The sequence below is a fragment of the Drosophila miranda genome (genome assembly GCF_003369915.1).
Source record: "Drosophila miranda strain MSH22 chromosome Y unlocalized genomic scaffold, D.miranda_PacBio2.1 Contig_Y5_pilon, whole genome shotgun sequence".
Taxonomy (NCBI): domain Eukaryota; kingdom Metazoa; phylum Arthropoda; class Insecta; order Diptera; family Drosophilidae; genus Drosophila; species Drosophila miranda.
Window position 1 is genome coordinate 1,154,520 of NW_022881647.1, and position 21,037 is coordinate 1,175,556.

The 21,037-nt window shown below is 44.3% G+C and overlaps 1 pseudogene; it reads right to left on the reverse strand.

Annotated features, from left to right (window-relative positions):
* Positions 1 to 12,853: 12,853 nt before the first annotated feature.
* Positions 12,854 to 20,950, reverse strand: LOC117195104 (annotated as a pseudogene).
* Between the last annotated feature and the right edge of the window lie 87 nt (positions 20,951 to 21,037).

Here is a 21,037-nt window from a genome sequence, read left to right on the forward strand (position 1 = left end):
CGAGGCATTTCGATGGGTGGATACGCAGCAGCATGATATAATGGATAAAAAAACAATTTAAAGATAGAAATAAATACGCAGATAGCTTCGTAAAACGTAAAAGACCGTAGAATGTAGAATCGATATCGATAGATAAAGAGTAAGTCACCGAAATTAGTTAGTTATTCTATAAAATTAGAAAGGTTCCCCCTACCGATAGAGTGTTCAAGTCTGATAAAACGAAGTAAGAGTTGAACAAAATCTATGCCTTTATATGTCTATTTTGTTGTTGATAATAACAAATATGTATGTACATCCTTCTGAAAAAGAGACACTTCCCTGGATATTCTGCAGCCCCAATACATATACATATGTCCATCATTTTCTATGGGTGGGGAGCAAGTCCATCTCCATCTCCCGGTCCTGCGGAGATCAGTCTTACACCTGTTCAAATATGCGAATTCTGTCGCTTTGCACATTCTTTGATGCCCATTTGGAGACAATTTGCGCAGTTTTCATATTTAAAATTCCCAAAATGGTGCTACGTGAGATAATAATCGTTACCTTTAATGGGATGGCAGGGTCCTGGCCCCTTCTCCCGCAGATACAGATATTTCACATGCGAGATACTTTCAGCACTGAGCAATTTTCGCTGCATAAAAGCAGCCCCCAAACCACACGGAATCCACTCCCGAAAGCGAGGAGATAAATTTTAAAGAAAAGGGTTTTCTCTTCCGTTGAGTTGGCAGGAAAAGTTGGCAGCAACCCTGTGCTCCGTTCTCCGTGCATCGATCAATTTCCGCCGGAAATGCAATTAGCTGGGGTAGGTGGAAGGTGGTATACGGTCCTCCGCAAATGGGCATTCGGCAAACATAATGGCATAATCGAATGATAATTTAATAAGGCACAAACGGTGACGTCAACATTTGAATTGCCGTTTAATTGAATTCTCGCCTCGCCGCCTCGCTCCATTTTCTGACCCGAATATGCTCCATGAGGAAGATGTTGCACGGATGGAGTCAAAGGCGAAGGTGGGGCATGTGTTATTCATATCGATGTGTGTGCGCATAATCAGAATGAATGTTCATCCAGGGAATTGCAGAGTTCCGAGTGAGTTACAAGAGTGAGTAAGAGGTGGACCAGGACATGGCTTTCACTGACAACCCGAACAGTCAGCGAAAGCCTGCTCCTGCTTGTGGTCCTCCACCATCCTATTGTAGACATCATCTACATCTCTGTCCAGCTCGATTCAATTTGCATGCACTCATGAATAATTCCCCCAGATGCTACATGCTGGATGCGGTGGGGTTGTGGCCCAAGAAACCAAATAATTCTAATGGACTTTGGCTGAAATATTTATGCAGCAACAACATCTAAATATGAGACCACTGCATGCCATACGAATTTCTGAAAAGGGCAGAGGAAGTCTTGCACCACAAGCAGAATAAATGAGCTGCAATAAAAACTACATCAAATTTGCTTAAATTAAATTCAGGGAATTAACTCTCGCAAATCCCCAGCACTCTATGATGGATTTAGATATGCCGAACCAGAATAAATATATTTGGTTTCTTTTAATAATCATTCAATTTAGAAGCAAACGCCAACTAGAAAGCAAACCCTACTCGTTCTTGGTTATTTTTTGATAGGAGATTTTCTTTGGATTGAAACTCTCTTGAATGTGTTTGGATATTGGAGCCCCTGCTGCTTACACTTTCTGCACGAAATGGACTCGAGTTGGCCACTCTGTTGAAATCCTCTGGGTAATCCATGCGGACTTCCTTCCAAAGCCAACAGCTCTGGAGGTGGTGTCATTCAGCAGAACTCTATTCACATTCGAGAGCTGGCCCTATCGACCATCTCGGGTCGGTTGCCACCGCATCGATAAAGAGTTTATAGACGCTTTAAAGAATTTCATGCTAAATGAGAGCAACGAGTCGCTCCATGAACTAAGCACGCAGGCCATCGATGGCCTGCAGGTAATTCTTCCAGACGTCGACAATCGGATTGAGTACTGCACTAATTCGTCCTCGGTGCTGGGGCAACTGACATGTCTCTCGCAGGAACCGTTCAGGGAATAGAATAGAACGCAATCCATGCGGGAAGGTTCCGGCTGCCGCATCTTCAGCTCCACAACCCGTTGGTGGAAAAACCGTAAGAGCACGGGCAGGTTCTGTGGGCGAACTTCGCTATCTGGAGCTTCATACTTACTTGCTTACTATAATTACAAAAAAACAAAAAGGAAATACAAAATATAAACAATTTCTGTTTATTTATTATTTTTGCGACAATGACCGACTTTGACTCGCGTCTAATCAGATTAATACGGGGAAACACCCAGCTTTTTAAGCGGAAAGCACGCACAGCTCCATACGCATTGAGGAATAATGACGAAGAGGAGATCTGGCGCGCCAAAAAGTATTTTGTATTTTGCTTGACCAATTAGTTAAGTCGTAACTATGGAATGTATGAGAAACAGAATCAAATCAAAAGAGTCTCCGCCATGTATATTAAGCTTGTAATTACCTAAAACTGTTTGAAGTGTTACAAATTGGTTAGCCAACGTCCAGGCAAGCCAGTGCCACGAAAATCGTGTGGCAAAGTCGCCTCCATTGTTGATTTTTTAGTTTTTTGTTTTTATAGTGTGGACGTTGACATGCAATGACTGCATCTTTCAAGAGGCGATGCAGTTACTGCACCGTCAAGTGGGCCGTGTGACACCAGCAGAAGGCTGTTACGCGCGGATTCCCAGGCAAAACGCAGCCTCCTCCGCCAACCGACCGAGGGGCGCTGCCGCATGACGCGCGGTGCGTAGCGAACCAAACGCGAACATGCAAGAAAGATAGCTATTAGACTAACATTCGAGGAAAATTAGTACTAAACTTACTAAGAAACTAAGCATGCAATCAAAGTACAAATACCACTACAGTTACTAATTAATAGAAAGGTGTGTAAGGATTAATAATTTAATAAGAGGAAGAGAATTAGTGGTGGATATAATATGGTAGAGGGAATTATAATCCGAGCATAAGACCCTAAACGGTTCATGCAAGGAATAATTCGATCTACAAAGTGGAAGGAACAACGGTATAAAATTTCTAGTCAGTCTAATAGGAATCGTGAAGTTTATGCGGCTCAACAGATCAGGGCTGTCTATGTCACCCCTGATCAAGTTGTGCATAAATATCACACCAAGCATTTTTCTACGGTTAACTAAGGATGGGAGGTTTACTAATAGTAGTCTACTAGAGTAAGATGGGAGTCTTACACCCGCATCCCAGTTAAGGCCCCGCAGAGCAAAGAGTAAAAAGTTTTTCTGTACTGATTCTATACGGTCCTGATGTACTTTGTACTGAGGGCACCATACACAGGAGCCGTATTCTAAGATCGGACGAACAAGCGAGGTATAGAGAGTCTTTGTTATATAGGGGTCGTCAAATTCCTTTGACCACCTCTTTATAAACCCAAGCACGCTCATGGCCTTATTTACCATGGTAGAAATGTGTTCGGAAAACTTTAACTTGGGGTCTAACATAACACCCAGATCATCCACCAGGGTAATTCTCTCAAGAGAACCACCAAATAGGGTGTAAGGAGCCAACAAAGGGCTAGAACGATGAAATGTCATAACTTTGCATTTCGAGGCATTAGGTTTAACAAGTTTGCACAACACCATGACTGAAAGTTATTGAGATCGGATTGCAAGCGAGAATGAAATGAAATGTCCTTGTACTGGACACAGAGTTTAACATCATCCGCATACATAAGTACTCGAGAGTATGTTAATACTGAAGGTAAGTCATTAATAAAGAGTGTGAAGAGTAAGGGGCCTAGATGGCTGCCTTGTGGTACTCCCGAAGAAACCTTTACTGGGAAAGAGAGGGAGTTTTTGAAGAGGACTCTTTGAGACTAGAACAAAGATAGCTAGAAATCCATCTCAGGAGGTTGGGCGGAAACCCTAAAAGGTCAAGTTTATGCGCTAAAAGGGAATGGTTTACAGAGTCGAATGCTTTACTAAAGTCGGTGTAAATAACATCCGTCTGTAAGTTACCTTGAAAGCCTTTAATAATGAAAGAGGTAAACTCTAACAAGTTCGTGTGGTTGATCGCCGCCTTATAAATCCATGCTGAGTTGGAGATATAAGTGACTTGCAGAGATGTTGCAAGTGCGGAGTTAAAACCCTCTCAAACATTTTAGGAACTTTTTTGCATCAGACTTGCTACCTTTTTTATGGAGAGGAATTATAAACGATTCCTTCCAGATCGGGGGGAAGCAAGAAGAATCAATGGATAGGGTGAATAGTTTAAGCAAAGGTCCACACAGAGCCTCGGCGCAGTACCTGAGTACACAACCTGGAACCCGTCTGGACCCGGTGAAAACACCGGCTTAACTAGTCGAAGATCATGAAGTAGGGAACATTCATTTAACAAGGGACTGAAAATGCCGTTCGACCTCGGTAAACCGTATGGGTACGGATGACCAGAGTAGCTTTCCTCAGAATAGGTGGTTTGGAAGAATTGGGCAAAAAGATCGGCAATTGCCTGATCATTATTTGCCGACGTATTACAAAATGATAGCGAGGATGGGTGTGCGGACGTTCTACGCTTACTGTTTACGAAGCTGTAAAACTGTTTAGGGTCCTGAGAAAACGTATCCTGCATCGAGATAGGTAGTTCTTATAGCATTGAGCATTAAGAACTGAAAAGTTTGACCGAGCTAATACATAGCGAGAGTGAGAAGTAGGAGAACCCACTTCTTGAAATTTTTTATAAAGTCTTGATTTTAAGTTTTTTAGACTGGATAACTCTTTGGTAAACCAAGGGGTTTTCCAGATCTAGTCGGACAAGAAAGCGGGACACAAGAATCGAAAAATGTGCCAAGAGCATTGTAAAAAATGTTTGTGCCTTTTATGATATCAGTGCACAAGTACAAAGCGGACCAATCAAAATCCCTAATGAGGTTATTAAGCTTCGCAAACTCGGCTTTACGAAAGCAGCGGACACGTTCGGGCAGCCTACTCGATCGATCCAATACAGTTGGTCCTATATCTAGCGACACCTCGAAAGTAGGGTGGTAGGCGTCTTCAGGTATAGTGAGCGGAAGGGCTCGGGTTAACAACACTATGGTCGGATCCGATACAAAGCACAGATCAAGCAATCGACCCAAGGAATTATTCACATGGTTGACTTGAGACAGGGATAGGTCAAGCAAGCCGTCAACAAAGTCATGTCGTGACATGGCACTAGGATACTAGACTCGTTTACCGAAGACCAAACAGTTCCTGGCAAGTTGAAGTCACCAAGAACTATCATACGATCTTTATCAGATAGCGAGGAAGAAACAGCGGTTAAAGCGGACAAGTGCTGCTCATAAATTGAAATATCCGAAGAAGGTGGGATATACGAGCAAGTAATGAATATAGCGAAAGCGGGAAGAATCAGTTTTACACACAGGAATTCCAGTTCCTGTTGAACTTGGACTGTGAAGTGTTCCGACGTGAAGTAAGAGTCCACTGCAATTAGAACCCCCCTGCCCGTCGAGACGAACGGTCCTTTCTAAAAGTTGTGTACCGACCTGCCAAAACCTCGGAACTAAGAATGTCCGGCTTTAACCAGGTTTCAGTAAACACAATAACGTGGGAAGCAAATGCAACACTATCCCGGAAAAGAATGCTGAGCTTACTACGCAAGCCTCTTACATTCTGATAGGTTACAAAAAGAGAAGTTAGTTTTTTGGAAAGGTGGAAGCAAGACGGGAAGTTGAGGAAGAGGAAGTTGAGGTTGAGGTTGAGGGTGGCACACTGGAAAGGTTTGGAAGGGATATGGGGGGCCTATTCTTCTTCTTAGCCTTAAACTCCTTCACCACCAAATGCTCCGGCCAAAATTTGGCGGAGCAAATGGTGTCAAATTGAGTTGGGGAGATGCTTATCTTAAACGAGGCTATCTCCCTGGCATAAGAGAAGTTAAATTTCTCCACCTTTAAACCCACGGCTTTTATTTTGCTTTGAATAAAAGCAATTACATCATTAGATGTGAGGTCAGGGGCCAGCCGTGAAACAAAAACTTGTCGTTTTGGTGGGACTCCCACCAGTGGTTTAGTCACCACAGGCCTAGTACCTGTGGTGGCAATATCCGGAGGTCCGGAACGTCTATATACTGGTGGGATCGGTATAGACGGGACAACTAGCGAACTTGCGGACACCACGGACACGGACGCTGCAGACGTACTTGGCTGCACATTCTCCGAGGCGATGAATTCGGCTACCGAATCTGCGTCGCCAGCAGCTGTCGTTGCCCTTGGAGTGGCAAACGAGATCAGCTGCTGCACACTTGGAGTGGTCGGAGTCAGTTTTTCGGCGGCGCACGGCTGAGTGACGGTTGGCAATTGCAGATCCCGCGGAGTGACCTTTTTGCGCCTCGGAGACTCATTCAGCAGTTTTAAACCGCTAAACTGAGCCTCCATGGCTAGGAGCCGATCGTATTGGTTTTTAAAACCAACGGTCAGCTCCTTAAAGCCACTCCGCGTCTGCCTCATGAAAGCCACCATGTCTTTCTCCACCGCACGGCATGCCTCGCAACTGTAATGCAAGCCATTACGTTTGGCTATAGCATCACTCACGAGGCCAGAAAATCCAGCGCATTTTGCGTGCACTACGCTGTCGCAGAGCCAGCAGGGGACATTCGGCTGATCGTGGTGATCTGCTTCTTACAGCTTTTTTTGGCACAGACCACAGCGTATTCCATTTTATTTTATTATTTATTTATATATATACTATTATTTGCAAAACAAATTGGTATCAGACCAATGTGCCAGACAACGCTCAAAGCGGAATTGGTAAAAAAAAGAGAGCAGAGTGGAGAGCGGTTATAGCGAGAGCTACTAAGCAGAGAGCGCTATTGCTCAGAAAGTTTAAAAGAGCGAGAGAGAAAGAACAGTTATTGAAGTTGAGGTGATAGCGAGAGTGTGATAAAACAACAAAAGCTACCAGACGAGAGCGGACTGCAATGCAATGTAATGCGTACTCACTCACTGCAACAACACAAACACAAGCACAAGCACAAGCCGACGCCGAAAAATAAAAAGTTAAATAATGTTTTTAACACAAATCAAAAGGCATGCACTCGCGTAATAGAATAGGTTTCCAGATTGTTGTCTGGTTAGGAAGTAAATTTAGAATTTAGTTAGGAAAACACCGGCTGTTTATTCAAAACAAAAGGAAAAAATGCGGAGCGCAAAACAAAAACACGTCTGATCACTACGAAAGATACGAAAGATACTTTTAAACACACAATAAATTTTCAGAACTAACTGAGCACACGCCTCCTTCTGCCGACTGAATGCCGCTATGAAATGGAGACAAAACAGCCAACTATTTTGTTCGATTTTCCGAATATTTCAACCTTGCTCTGCCTATCGTCTGAACATTATCAACACTACCAACAACAAAAGACATACTCTTCCATCTCTCATGACAGCTTCAAGTGAAATTGAGAGAGCTGCGCGGTCTACTTGGCCAGATCCCCCAAGCCAGAGATTCCGTTAAATTAAGAACCAAATAACCAAAGGACATCGAAATATATGCAAATATTTACCGAATATGATTCATGGGCTGAATGAGGGAGGGCCGCCTGGCCTGGAGTGAGGCGAGAGTTCTGCCACGTATTGTCAAATGTGGCTTGTTCCTTAATGTCTTGGCAAATACGAGTATCCAAATGTGCTTGTGGCTAGCCACCCAGCCAGAATCCGGTAGCTGAAAATGGACTAACTCTGACCTGAGACGACCCCCATGCCAAACCGAACCGTAACGAACGGAGAGGAACTGAAGCGAAGGGAGCCGCTCGACTTGCTGTCCTGACCTGCGTATTAAAAATAATATGCAAAGTGCGGGGACCTGCTGAGATTTTCACAATTCCCATATTGTCCCATATTATTCACATATTGTTGTCGCCCTGCTCCCCAATGACTGGCTGGCTGTCTGTCTGTCGTGGCCCTGGGTCTGGAGGTGCGGTGTGTCCTGGCTGGTCCTGCCTCCTTCTGTTTGTGTGGTTTTTTTCCCCTGTTTGCGCTTCCATTTTTGGAGGGAGGGTCTGCTTATGATTTATCATCGCCGACGCCAAAGTTATTTCTTCAAGATTAAAACAAGGAGCGATGCTTTTAACTGACACTCGCCGCAAAGGACTCCTTCTCTCTCTCCTCGTTCTTTTACCTAATGTGACAACTTTAATTTGGTTCCAGCGAAATTCCAGAGAAATTCCGCTAAGTGGCTTTCATATTTAAGATGAGATGGGGATGGGGATATGGGGGTACTCGCATGACTTGGGGACGGACAGTGCAAACACCACTCAAATGCGAGCAAAATTTTCCGCGCTGCAAAATTCTAGTTTTGCCAACTCAAACAGAAACTTTCCCAGCACCAGCTCCCTCCTCTAATCCCCCTCGGACCTGGACCGGGTGTGTGTGTGGAAAGTCTGGCTCCGAACTTCCAAGAGACCGCAAGCCACACACATTATTAATAATATTTATGATTGAGTGACTGGGCAGAGTGAGAGGGTGCGCATATCAAGACAGATGTCTGGGTCGACCATCTAGTGTAAATTAAAGATGATGGCATAACCGCTGGCCAGATCTGAATATTTGATGCTAATGAACAAGTTCAGGCCAAGAACCAAGTGCATTTTGGAGTTCAGTTCATAACGAAGGAATACTAGCTATTTCCGGTAATTAAGTTTATCAGGTAAGACTTCGCACTCGAAGATATTGGAATACAAAGCGTTGGTTAATGAGAGCGGAATCTGACTATTGAAAAGGTAATATAACTTTAAGTGTAAGAATTAGAAGAATTCTTTAGCCTAAATGCCATATAAAGCCAATGCCAATAGTTTTCTATAACCCCAAGATCGAAATAAGTGGAAATTAATATGAGAGAAGGCCTTTGACACTACTAGATTATCCGAATTTAAGTTAATGTCATGTCGTTTCTGTTTGACAAACTCCAGCCACATGTAAGATCCCCAAAGAACCAATTCACTGGAATTTACACACAATGGTGGCTCTTCTCTCAACCGTATATCTTAGACCCCTCCTCGGGGTCTTTCAGGACTCTTTTCGCTTGTAGCTGGCGTTGTGTTCACCTTTATTCGCACATCCATTAATCCGTTCCTCAAACAGAACAAAACGGAACAACGACAGATGGGTCGGGGTGGACAGGATGGCGGATGAACTGAACCCGAATGCAGTCACTGGGGACTGGAGGAATTTATGGTATAAAAAATGGATTTGCGATGTTTTCGCTGTGCAAATTAAATTTATTGCCGCGGATACTTATCGATGCCAATTGTTCGGGGTTCCGCACGTGGAGTGCCTCCTGCCACACGTATGAAACAGCATGTGTGTGTGTTTGTGTGTGTGAGTGGGAGGAAGGTACGCTGTACGCCCACAAATTTATTCGCGGCTTCTCATGGCGCTTCCCATTTAACAGATGGAAATGGAAAATTATAAAGCGACGTGCCCGGAACTGCAAAAAATTTCCTTCAGCTCCTGTGCCTCAGCTCGTGCCCACATAATAAATGTACCTGCCTAAGTGCCACCAGCCAAAAAATAAAACAAGTAGACATGCCATAGATGAGGGTCTCGACCATGGGATACCTGGCACTCAGCAGGAGAAACGGAAATTCACAAGTATTACAGTAACAAGTAAATTCAGTGTCTCCGGAGCGCTAAATTGAACGTCTTGCTAAAAAAATACATCGTTTTTATAATTCAACAGAAATTGCTCAAACAAAAATTGTCTTTCATTTAGAATATTTTAATTTATTATTTAATAATTATACGTACTCTTTGTGTGTCTGGTGTTTCAACATAATTATAAAACAATACAAATCCAGACAGAAAACGAGGGGGAACGTTGTGAGTTGCAGCGGACACCGCAACTCTACAGTTATACCCGATACTAAGTCAGTAGGAGAGAGACGATACTCAAAATGAGTATTGGGGTATATTAGATTTGTGGTGAAAATGGATGTGTGTAACGTCCAGAAGGAATCGATTCCGACCCCATAAAGTATAAATATTCTTGATCAGCATCAATAGCCGAGTCGATTGAGCCATGTCTGTCTGTCCGTCCGTCCGTCCGTCCGTCTGTCCGTCTGTCCGTCTGTCCGTCCCCTTCAGCGCCTAGTGCTCAAAGACTATAAGAGCTAGAGCAACGATGTTTTGGATCCAGACTTCTGTGATATGTCACTGCTACAAAAATATTTCAAAACTTCGCCCCGTGCACTTCCGCCCCCACAAAGAACGAAAATCTGTGGCATCCACAATTTTAAAGATATGAGAAAACCAAAAAACGTAGAGTTGTAGAGAATGACTATATCTTTAAGACTGCGGGATCTGAATTGGTTCGGGTTATTATTATAGCCAGCATCAAGAAAACAATTTCATTTTTTCTCGCCCTGTCTCTCTCTAACACACACGTAGCATAGGCGGCTTTGCTTAGAGTAAAACATTAGCGCCTAGATCTCAGAGACTAAAAAAGCTAGAGCAACCAAATTTGGTATCCACACTCCTAATATATCGGACCGAGACGAGTTTGTTTCAAAATTTCGCCATACCCCCTTCCGCCCCCGCAAAGGACGAAAATCTGGGGATATTCAAAAATCTCAGAGACTATTAAAGCTAGAGTAACCAAATTTGGTATCCGCACTCCTGTTAAATCTTACTATAAAACGTGTATCTTAAAATTTCGCCCCACCCCTTCCGCCCACACAAAGGACAAAAATCTGTTGCATCCACAATATTACACATTCGAGAAAACTAAAAACGCAGAATCATAGATAATGACCATATCTATCAGATTGCTGAATCTAGATCAGATCAGATCATTTTTATAGCCAATAGGAACAAATCAATTTGCAGTGGCTACGCAGCGCCCGACGTCACGCTCAGACTGATTTTCTGTCTCTCTCGCACGCACTCTTTGTCGTGTCGTTTAATATTAGCGGCGTCTGCCGGAGGAGAGCCATACTGACTTAGTATCGGGTATAACCATAGAGTTGTGGTGTCCGCAGCAACTCACAACGTTCCCCCTCGTTTTTTTTGCATGCTTTGTTTTTTTTTTGGGGAGTGAGTATAAATTTCCATGGCTTCAGCTCCGGCGGAATTTCTTCTCCTTATTTTCGGCAAATCTCGGAGTTGTTGCCATTTGAAGATGACTTTTGTTTAGTGCTAAATGGGGAGAGAGACCCGACCCCCACGTCGGGGAGATCTGAGATAATGCAAATGGCATTAAAAGAATGGGATAAAAGGCAGGTGGAGAAGGGAGGGAATCTACTTAAACACACTTCACATTCAATAAGCATTGCCTGTAGACTGGGGGACCCAAGATATGCGATTAAATAAGCGATTATTTCTGATATAAATAAATAATCCAAGGCAGAAAAAGGAGCCTTCTCTTTCCGTTCCTTGGAAGCTCACATTTCCAGCGGAATTCCAGGCAGAGTTGATGATGGCAAATCATCGAAGAAATCTCGTTATCGGACTGCTTCCATTCCCAATCCGCGGGTCACTTTTTCAGCCTATCGATGGTAAATGTAAGGAGAAACCAATTAATCTCTATCAATGCCTTGACTTGCCAGGACCCAGACTCAAGCCCAAGGATTGACTGGCTTAGCAGACACACCGCAACCCAGCCGGAATGGACACAGGCGTGAAGTGTCCGGGCAGGAGAAGGGTCTCCGGTCGGCTCCAAAGTCGAAGGGAACTGACATCTACGACTCCCTGGAGTGCAATCGGGAATGGACGCCAATGAAACAAATGCAAGCACGTAAAAAAGCCAAAGACCACGGGACCAACCAGCTAAAGGTTGCTCTGGCTCTCTCCCCCATTTCTCGCCCTGCCCCTCCTTTCCTCCTGCCTGAATTCCTTCCAATTGTGCAACGTGTGGTAAGAGTAAATGAGAACTGAGAACAGAGAAATGCCAGCCGCCCGAAAAGGAAAAACGATTTTCCGGTTCAATCAGTTTTGATTTAAATTGCAATAATTAACTTCAGTTTGCCCAATCATTTGGATTTGAATGAGGAGCATCTATTAGTGGAAGCGGCAGAGGGTTGATAGGAATTCGAATGGGGAATGTGATGCTCTCTGGATCTCATTAGCCTCAAAGCGGGTCGAGTGGAGGAATCCTCTCAGACCATAGGCAAATACAGGAATACCATTTCTTAGTCTATTTAAGCGATATCTGAAGTGGTACAGAGAGTCTAGAGAACTTAATAGATTTATCCTGCAAAATAAAAGTGAATTTTGAGGTTTTTTCAGACAAATAATACACTAGTAGTTTCTGTGGATCTTCTAGGCCTTTAGGTCTTTAGGCCTTTATCCAATTCCTTTAGTTTATTCAAAGACAGATTCTTCTATCCAAAGAACACTTACATATCTACTTTTCGAAGTATAGGTATGCATAAAGTCATCTCACAGCACAAAGACTTCCAGAGATTGCCATTCCGTTGAAGACCAAAAAAAGCAGCTAATCTCTCCGAGCTACCGGAATCGCAGACAACCGTTATCCACCCATCGTCATGCAGTCCCCAAGTGATCCCAGACCCCTGCACCTAATCTGGTCAGGCAGGGCGTGTGAGATCGAGGTGTTGGAGAGCAATTAAACATTTGACTAATAAATCTTTTCCCTTTTGTGTATTTGACTACGACCGCACACGCACACACACACACAAACAGTGGACAGACAGACATTGGGTGGATGGAGAAACCTATTCTTACGACTATATATGCATGGTATGTTGTTATTATTACGAGTTTACTTAAAGCTGGAGGTTGGAGACGCCTAAACTCGCCCAAGTCCGTGGCAAATATTTCCCCCGATTCGCAGACCGATAAGCCCAATCAGGCGTCCACGGACTGGGTGGGATGGGGGATGACGTGCTGGATTGTCACATTTCAGAGCTGAATGGATTTTGTTTTGGTCTCGGTCTCCATCTCCGCCTCCGCCTCTGCCTCCGTCGTGACATGATCGGCATCTGATCTGTTGAGTGGTTTCTTTTCCTCCTCATCCTCCAGCCTCGCTTCTAAGGTCTGCAGCTCCTTGAGTCCAGCATCGGGCAGCGCGTGGCAGCCACTGTTCCACGGCTGTAACGTGGACTCCGAGAAGAGGACATACAGGATGCCACTGCCCGTCAGCATGGCGGAGCTCAGAAGGAACCCTTTCTTCCAGGCTTCGATGGTTTGCTGGAGGAAAAACAGGACTCATTCGGGGGAAATCAATTGGAGAAAGATCTCCAGGAAGAAACTTACATTACCCTGGGTCAGGTGACCCACAATCAGGGGTGAGATGAAACCCGGCATGCCTCCAATCATGCCACTATCACCCAGAACAATGCCCGCATAGTTGGGCGACAGATCCACCATCGAGGCCAAAGGGCCGGAGGACACTGCTCCATGGAACATGGTGGCCAAGGTCACCAGCAGAATGGCAGCCATTGCATTATAGCCGAAGTAGGCCAATGCCAGCACCACCAGACCCTTGACACCACAGCCTGCAGGAAAAGGAGAAGGTAGAGATTTAGGAGTTCTGGATGAGTGCCAAAATACTCACAGACAAAGATGGCCAGCTTGCGGACATTGGTGCGACTCAGGCGATCCGTTCGCAGCAGATAGTCGGCCAGGATGGAGAAGGCATAGGCGAATAGCATCCGCATCAGATGTGGCAGGCCGGAGAGGAAACCCGTCTGAGAAAAAGAAGTCTCCTATTACTCTCTTCCGACTCTCTCTCTTGCGGAGGAGCAGCCACTCACCGCTCGGATGTTCCAGTGATGGATCAAGCGGAAGTAGGTCGGGGCATGCCCCGAACAAGCCCCAAATGCCGCCCCACTGGGCCACCACATTTAGCCAGACGGGCCGCGAGGTAGCTATGGTAGCTATCCAGGGCGTCGGACCCTTTTTGCTGCTCTGCACGGAGGCGCCCATCGACTTTTCGATGTATCTGCGCTCCGGCGATGCGCGGATGCTCGGCAGGTGTGTCGTAGACGAGGAACTGCCAGGAAATAAACCACAGGGTGCCGACAAACGCCGCAAATATAGTATACCCACTCCCAGCTGGTCCAGTCGATGATGTACCCAAAGATGGGATAGAACAGCGCCACTCCGACCGAGCTGCCCAGATAGGCGCTGACGAACTTGCTCCTCTCGTTGGGCGGTATCCATTTGGCGGTCAGAACATGCATCGAGGGCCAGGCCAATCCCTAAAAGAGGATACGATCAGTGAACCGCGCGAAACCTGCATCCAGGCTATCCGTCTTACAGTTATCCATCCTTGGAAGACACGCTGACAAATCGGACCCGTGTAGCTCCAATAGGAGACAATCGGTATGAGGAAGCAGCAGAAGACTCCGATGCCGTTCGACCAGCCAAAGATCAGCTTGGTGCCGTATTTGGTGGCCAGAATGCCGCCGGGTATCTGCAGTGTCCAGTGGGCCCAGAAGAAGGACCCCAACAGAGCGCCCTGCTGCTTCTCGTTCCAGTGGAAGCCCTCCCGATCATAGCCAATCTGTCAAAGAGAAGGAGATGGAGGGAGAGATGGCGCTACTCATACGCCCCGTATTCCGCATTCCGCTGCACAAGCTGCATCCATTAACCACTTAACATGTGATTCACATATCCGAACGCGCTCTCACATTAGCCCAATCAAGAAACCACCGCTCCAGTGAGAACCTCTCGCTGTCATCCGGAAGAGAGGCAAAGTCCGATGCGTTCACCAGATCGAGGGAGGACTGATTGAGGGCACCGTCTCACCTTTGCCGGCAATCATGTCCACGGTGTCATGGTGATGATCAGATTGATCCGAATCATGTAGTTCACAATGAATCCCATGATCGTCATGTACCAGAGCACAGTGCGGGCCTCGACTGAAAGAGCAGAGCGCGGTAGAGATATGTATCTTTGGGCGGATGATCTTCACAGAAACATGAAATGTGTGTAGTAGTTTAAGTTGCTTGATGGCAACGAGTAACATTTATTTAATAAGTATGTTGGACTTAAAATTATAACAGCTCCAAGTTTTACAAGTATGTTTGTGACTAATTATATATTATATGCGTGTACGTCTGATGCGTGGCTGAACTGACAACTGACTGATCTCTCTCTCTTGCTATCGGCTCTCTCAGAGCGATTACTGCTCTATCCCGACGACACGACGAAAACACGACCGCTTCGTGTCTCCCTCTTTCCTTCGTTTCCTACATTCGGCTGTCCTGACGGACCATTCGCCTCGGATGGGTCTAGCCAAGGTTTCATATATTCTGAAACTGTAGAGGTCTTATAGGGACCCTCAGTATCCCCAATCTTCTCGACTTCGTACCTTCCATGATTCTTTACCCTAACCACCTTATACGGCCCTAGATACTTTCCTTTTAGCTTTAATCCAGTACCATACTGAGTACGCTTGATAGCTACTAGCTCATTAACCTCATACTGTCTATCTATCCTATACGCATGTCTAGACCAGTCAATATCTTGAAAGGTGTTACCTTGGTACTTCGCGGCTCAACACTGTTTGATCATTTGCTGTACTTTCCTAGATGCTTATACCAACTACCGGAATTACCCTGACACAATTTCTACACCACTATCTTGTGCATCCTTTCGAATTGACCATTCCCACGTGGAACGCCTGTGGCAATCATTAAATGCTGTATTTTCTCTCTCTCACAATATTCACGAAACAAATTGGACATAAACGCTGCACCCCTATCCGTCACTATTCTGTTCGGATTACCAAAACTAGTCCCCTGAATTTCAAAACAATTAACGACCTCTTCAACGCCTGTACTACGTGTAGAATATAACCAAACAAACTTAGAAAATCCATCAACGACAACCAGTATATAATTGTACTGTTTTTTAGTCATTTCCATTGGTCCAACGTGATCAATGTGATACGTTTGTAACGGCCTATCACCCTTGTCTATTGGTTGCAAATAACCCTCACGTTTTCCTGTCTTTTCATTGACAATGAATACACTCGACACAACTATTTATTACGCGCCATACTTTGTCTTTTAACTTCGGAATATAATACGACTTTTCAATGATATCTTGTGTCTTTTAACTGAAAAATGTCCTTGCTTATGTGCTATTGATATAATCTCATTTTCCAACTGAGCTGGTACTACGATGAGCTCCTTATCCGGATCCTTAAACAAAAATCTGATTCTGAATATAATAATCCTCATATTCCTTGTCCTCCACAATACTTTTAACAGCCTTAACCCAATCGTCGGTTAGCTGAGCTTCTTTCAAACGATGAGCTTATACTTTCGGTCACCATAAAACAAGATACACGACTCAACGCGTCAACGTGCCTCATCTTCGTTCCTGAGCGATGTTCTATAACATAATTAAAATCTTGTAATGTACATGGCCCAACGTGCTACTCTCAAAGGAACGTCTTTCTTTCTGATCGTCATTGTAAATGCATTACAATCTGTGACAATTTTGAACTTTATACCAAAACGTATACACGCCATTTCGCTAAAGCTTCGATAATTGCCAGAACCTCAAGGTCATAAGCAGGGTATTTCTCTTCACATGGCTTAGTCCTACGGCTCATATATTGAACTGGATGGAATTGGCTGTCTTCCAAACTCTTTTGCAGTAACACGGCTCCATACCCCCATTTTGATGCATCAGTATGGATTTCTGTCTCCAACTTCGGGTTGTACATTTCTAAAACAGGTCTGCTAATCAATGCTACCTTTAGTTGTTCAAACGCAACCTGATGTATCTCCTTAAATTCAAATTTAACATTCTTCCGCAGCAGATCTGTCAATGGTTTTGCAATAACAGCATAACCCTCAATAAACTTTCGGAAATAAGAAGTCAATCCTATGAAACGCTGCACTGCTTTTTTATCAACTGGCACTGGGAACTTTTCGACTGCCCTCGTCTTCTCATCACTTGGTCTTATCGTATTCTTTTCTATTATATACCCCAGAAAATTAACCTTTTGTCGTAACAGCTGACACTTTCTCCAATTTATACGTAGCCCATTCATTTCCGCTATCTTCAGTACTTTTCTCAACTTTAACAAACCCTCTTCTATATCTTGACTACAAATAATAACGTCATCCATATAGACTGCTGCTTCATTATTCTTTACCAAATCTCTCAACACAGCCATTATAAATCTGGTAAACACCGCTGGAGAATTTGAAATTCCAAATGGTACATATAAAAATTCGAACTGACCATTCTGAGTCACAAAAGACGTATATTTTTGAGACTCGACTTCTACATGGAAAAAACCATTCGTTAAATCCAACGTGGTGAAATACTTTGCACCCTACAGTTTCTCCAACACTGTATCCATATGTGACATTGGAAAGTTATCGCGAACTATTTTCTCATTCAGCTTTCGGTAATCACAGCATAGTCTCTTGCTACCGTTCTTTTTGGGTACCAACACTACTGGTGATGCATACTCCGATGTACTTGGCTTTATAATCTTCTGAGCCAGCCACTCTTCCACTTGCTTGTCCATGATTTCCTGTTCACACAACGGTAATCGTCTAGGATGCTGGAAAACTGGTATCTCATCCACTAATACAATTTTCATTTTTATCGGCGCATCTACATTTCTCTGAGGTTGGTACTTTCCTACCATACCCCTAACCTCTCTAGCATGTGCTTCACTGAGATGACCAACATCAATTGAAAACTCCTTCTCAACTTCGTCAATACTTGACATGCAAATGCCTTTATATTCATTAAACAATTCCACGCATGAGGACGATGCTACCTGATCAAGTTTCTTATCTTTATCCTCGACACAAACTCTACGAACAAATCTTGTTCCTGTCTTAGAAACTTGCATGTCCACATGATCCAGAATAGTCCTTCCTAAAATAGCTTCAAAACCAATATCCTCGTCTGGAATGACATGAAATTCTACCTCCATTTCAATCTCATCGATTTTCACTGGTATCGAAAAGCTACCAAAAGTTACAACTTGACTATCTCCAATACCTGTTAAAAATTTCTCCTGGCCGATCAGTTCAAGATTTCCAAATTTCAAAAATACCCTCCTGCGAATTAAACACAAATCTGCTCCAGTATCAATCAAACCTTGGAATACCAAATTCGCGTACTTAATATCCTTTAATTCCAAACTTGATGGAGTGAAAATACCTGACGGCTTATCAACGACTTCCTTATCTCGAATAATGTTCGTATTCGATCTCTTTTCTTGTCTGGTTTCGACCTTGACATTACAGCTTGCAGCACGGTGTCCTGGTTGGCCACATTTGAAACAACAAAAATCATTTTTGGGACAATCTTTCCTCAAATGCGATTTGTCTCCACACTTAAAACATTTCCTAAAATTCTCTGCCATCGACCCTTTCACCGAACTCTCACTTTTATTACTCAGCGGCCAATTCTTACTCATCGGCTTGGATCCGCCTCTAGCTTTCTGGTAAACATCGATCTGAAATTTAAGCTCCTTTAAGTTTCTAGCTTGGTACAGCATTGCCTTACTTGCCCTAGCGTCTGGTATACCATCCACAAAATATTCGATTAAACTCTCATCATCTAGTTTAATTGGCTTGGCTATCTCCATTAACGCATACGAAAACTCATGCAACGACTCTCCTTTTTTCTGCTGGCGCTTTTGCAACATTCTATGTACTTCTACGGACGACAGTTTAACACTAAACTCATCCAACAGAGCTGCCTTCAACGAATTCCAGTTACGAATATCACGCAAACTACGAGCGAAAGATTTTGCTGCACCAACTAACAACTGCTTGGCATAAATGAATAATTGTAATTGACTCCATTGAACAGTAGCTGCGAATTCTTCTAATTCCTGTATCCATTGATTGATGTCGGGGTTATTAGAACCAGAAAATTGTGACACACTACCTTTCACGTCTTTTAGCGTAAACCAAGATTTATACTCTGCCTGTCGCGTACCTGGTTGAACTGCTACGGTATCAACTGCTGTTACTACGGACTCATCCTCTGACTCTTCTTCATCCCCAACTGGAAAGCCGTGATGTATTAATAGCCTATCTTGCAAATCGCGCTTTCGTCCCGTCGTCTGCAACGCAAGCTCTCTTAACTTCTCTCGCAAATCTGCGACTCTCAGTGTCATTATCTCTTCAACTTGCATCGTGACGATTTAAATACAAAATAATTGATATTAGCTTATATCTAAGAAAACGTAATTAAATCAACTTAAACAAACTTATTACTGCTGGCCTGTTAACAATTTTCCAGTTAACATCGACTCCGAAAACGCCTTTAAAGTCGTCACTGTTAACGATCGCTTCTCTGTTTACGCTCACCTTACTATGGGTTTACCCTTGTTAACTCTCGCTTCTGCGCAGAACTTTCCAGACTCCAAATTTGACGCACACACACCACCACATCCAGATCTCGCTTGCCTGTCGATGTCGCTGTTGCCGTCCTCTCTTTGTTGCCTTGCCTTGCTCTCGCTGTTCGCCGTTAACTCGTTGTCGCTTCCCGAATCGTCGCTGCTTCTGCTGTTACAAAATGGTCGTCTCCTTGCTGCTTGTCTCTTCTTGTAGTTGTAGTCTCCGTCCGACGCAGTGCAACACAACAACAATCAATGTTCTTTGATTCTTGCTGTTTGCTGCCGTCGTTTTGTCGCTTCTGCTTCCTTTGGAACGAACGCACTCAGATTGTCGTCTCTGCGCCGCTTGTCTCCTTGTAGCTCTAGCCTCTCAGACGCAATGCACAACAACAACAACGAAGGTTTTGATTCTTGCTGTGTTTGCTGCCGTCTGCCGTCGTTTTGTCGCTTCTGCTCTCTTTGGAACGAACGCGCTCAGATTGTCGTCTCTGTGCCGCTTGTCTCCTTGTAGCTCTAGCCTCTCAGACGCAATGCACAACAACAACAACGAAGGTTTTGATTCTTGCTGTGTTTGCTGCCGTCTGCCGTAGTTTTGTCGCTCCAGCTCTCTTGAATGTCTGCTCACACTAATGCGCCTTCTTCGACAAGTGTCTCTCTCGCACTTATAGGCCAGACAGCAATTCAATTTCGCACCGCGACCGATCTCTTGTGTCACCAGTCTCGTGTTCGCCAAAATTTCCAAATACACGCACAAATCTCACTTGCAAATGTTGTTGTCTTGGGCTTATCCCGGACGAGCCCCCAATTTTGTAGTAGTTTAAGTTGCTTGATAGCAACGAGTAACATTTATTTAATAAGTATGTTGGACTTAAAATTATAACAGCTCCAAGTTTTACAAGTATGTTTGTGACTAATTATATGCGTGTACGTCTGATGCGTGGCTGAACTGACAACTGACTGATCTCTCTCTCTTGCTATCGGCTCTCTCAGAGCCGATTACTGCTCTATCCCGACGACACGACGAAAACACGACCGCTTCGTGTCTCTCTCTTTCCTTCGTTTCCTACATGTGAAGCCCCAACAAGCGTGGCTTGTGGTTTGAAACAGTGCCAGATCGTGAGCCAGATGCTAAGATGAACTTGATCAATGTAGAGTCGAACTGTAGCCCCCCTTCAGTACAATACAGTACCTTCAGCCATGGCGAATGAGTAAATTCTTATGTTTTAATCAGCGATCTTGCACTTGAATCGGTTTCCTCATCGCCGGATTGACAGGATCTGATCGGATGTGAGATCGCAGCGACAACGAACCGACTCGTCCAATTGCCAGACTAGAATGCCCAAGCCCATTTAGATCTCTTTGCCACACACCCACGCCAGGCCGCTCGCCACGCCACTGATAAGCGCTCGACGCTCGGCTTATGTTGCAGCTCTGCTCGTGGATCGCTCATCTCGCATGCGATGGGGCCAGATAAAGTTCTCATTTTTAGCTGATCAGTCAGCCGGTTGACAAGCTTTATGAAATGGCGTGCTCACGCATATAGTATGGGAACAACAGACAAGTCAACTAATACGCGTACTCGTACCAGGTGACAGTTTAATAGATAGGATAGCCAGGAGAAGGATTAATTACCCAGCCGCAAAGTCCACACAGAGATGGGAGCTACCAGATACAGTGGCC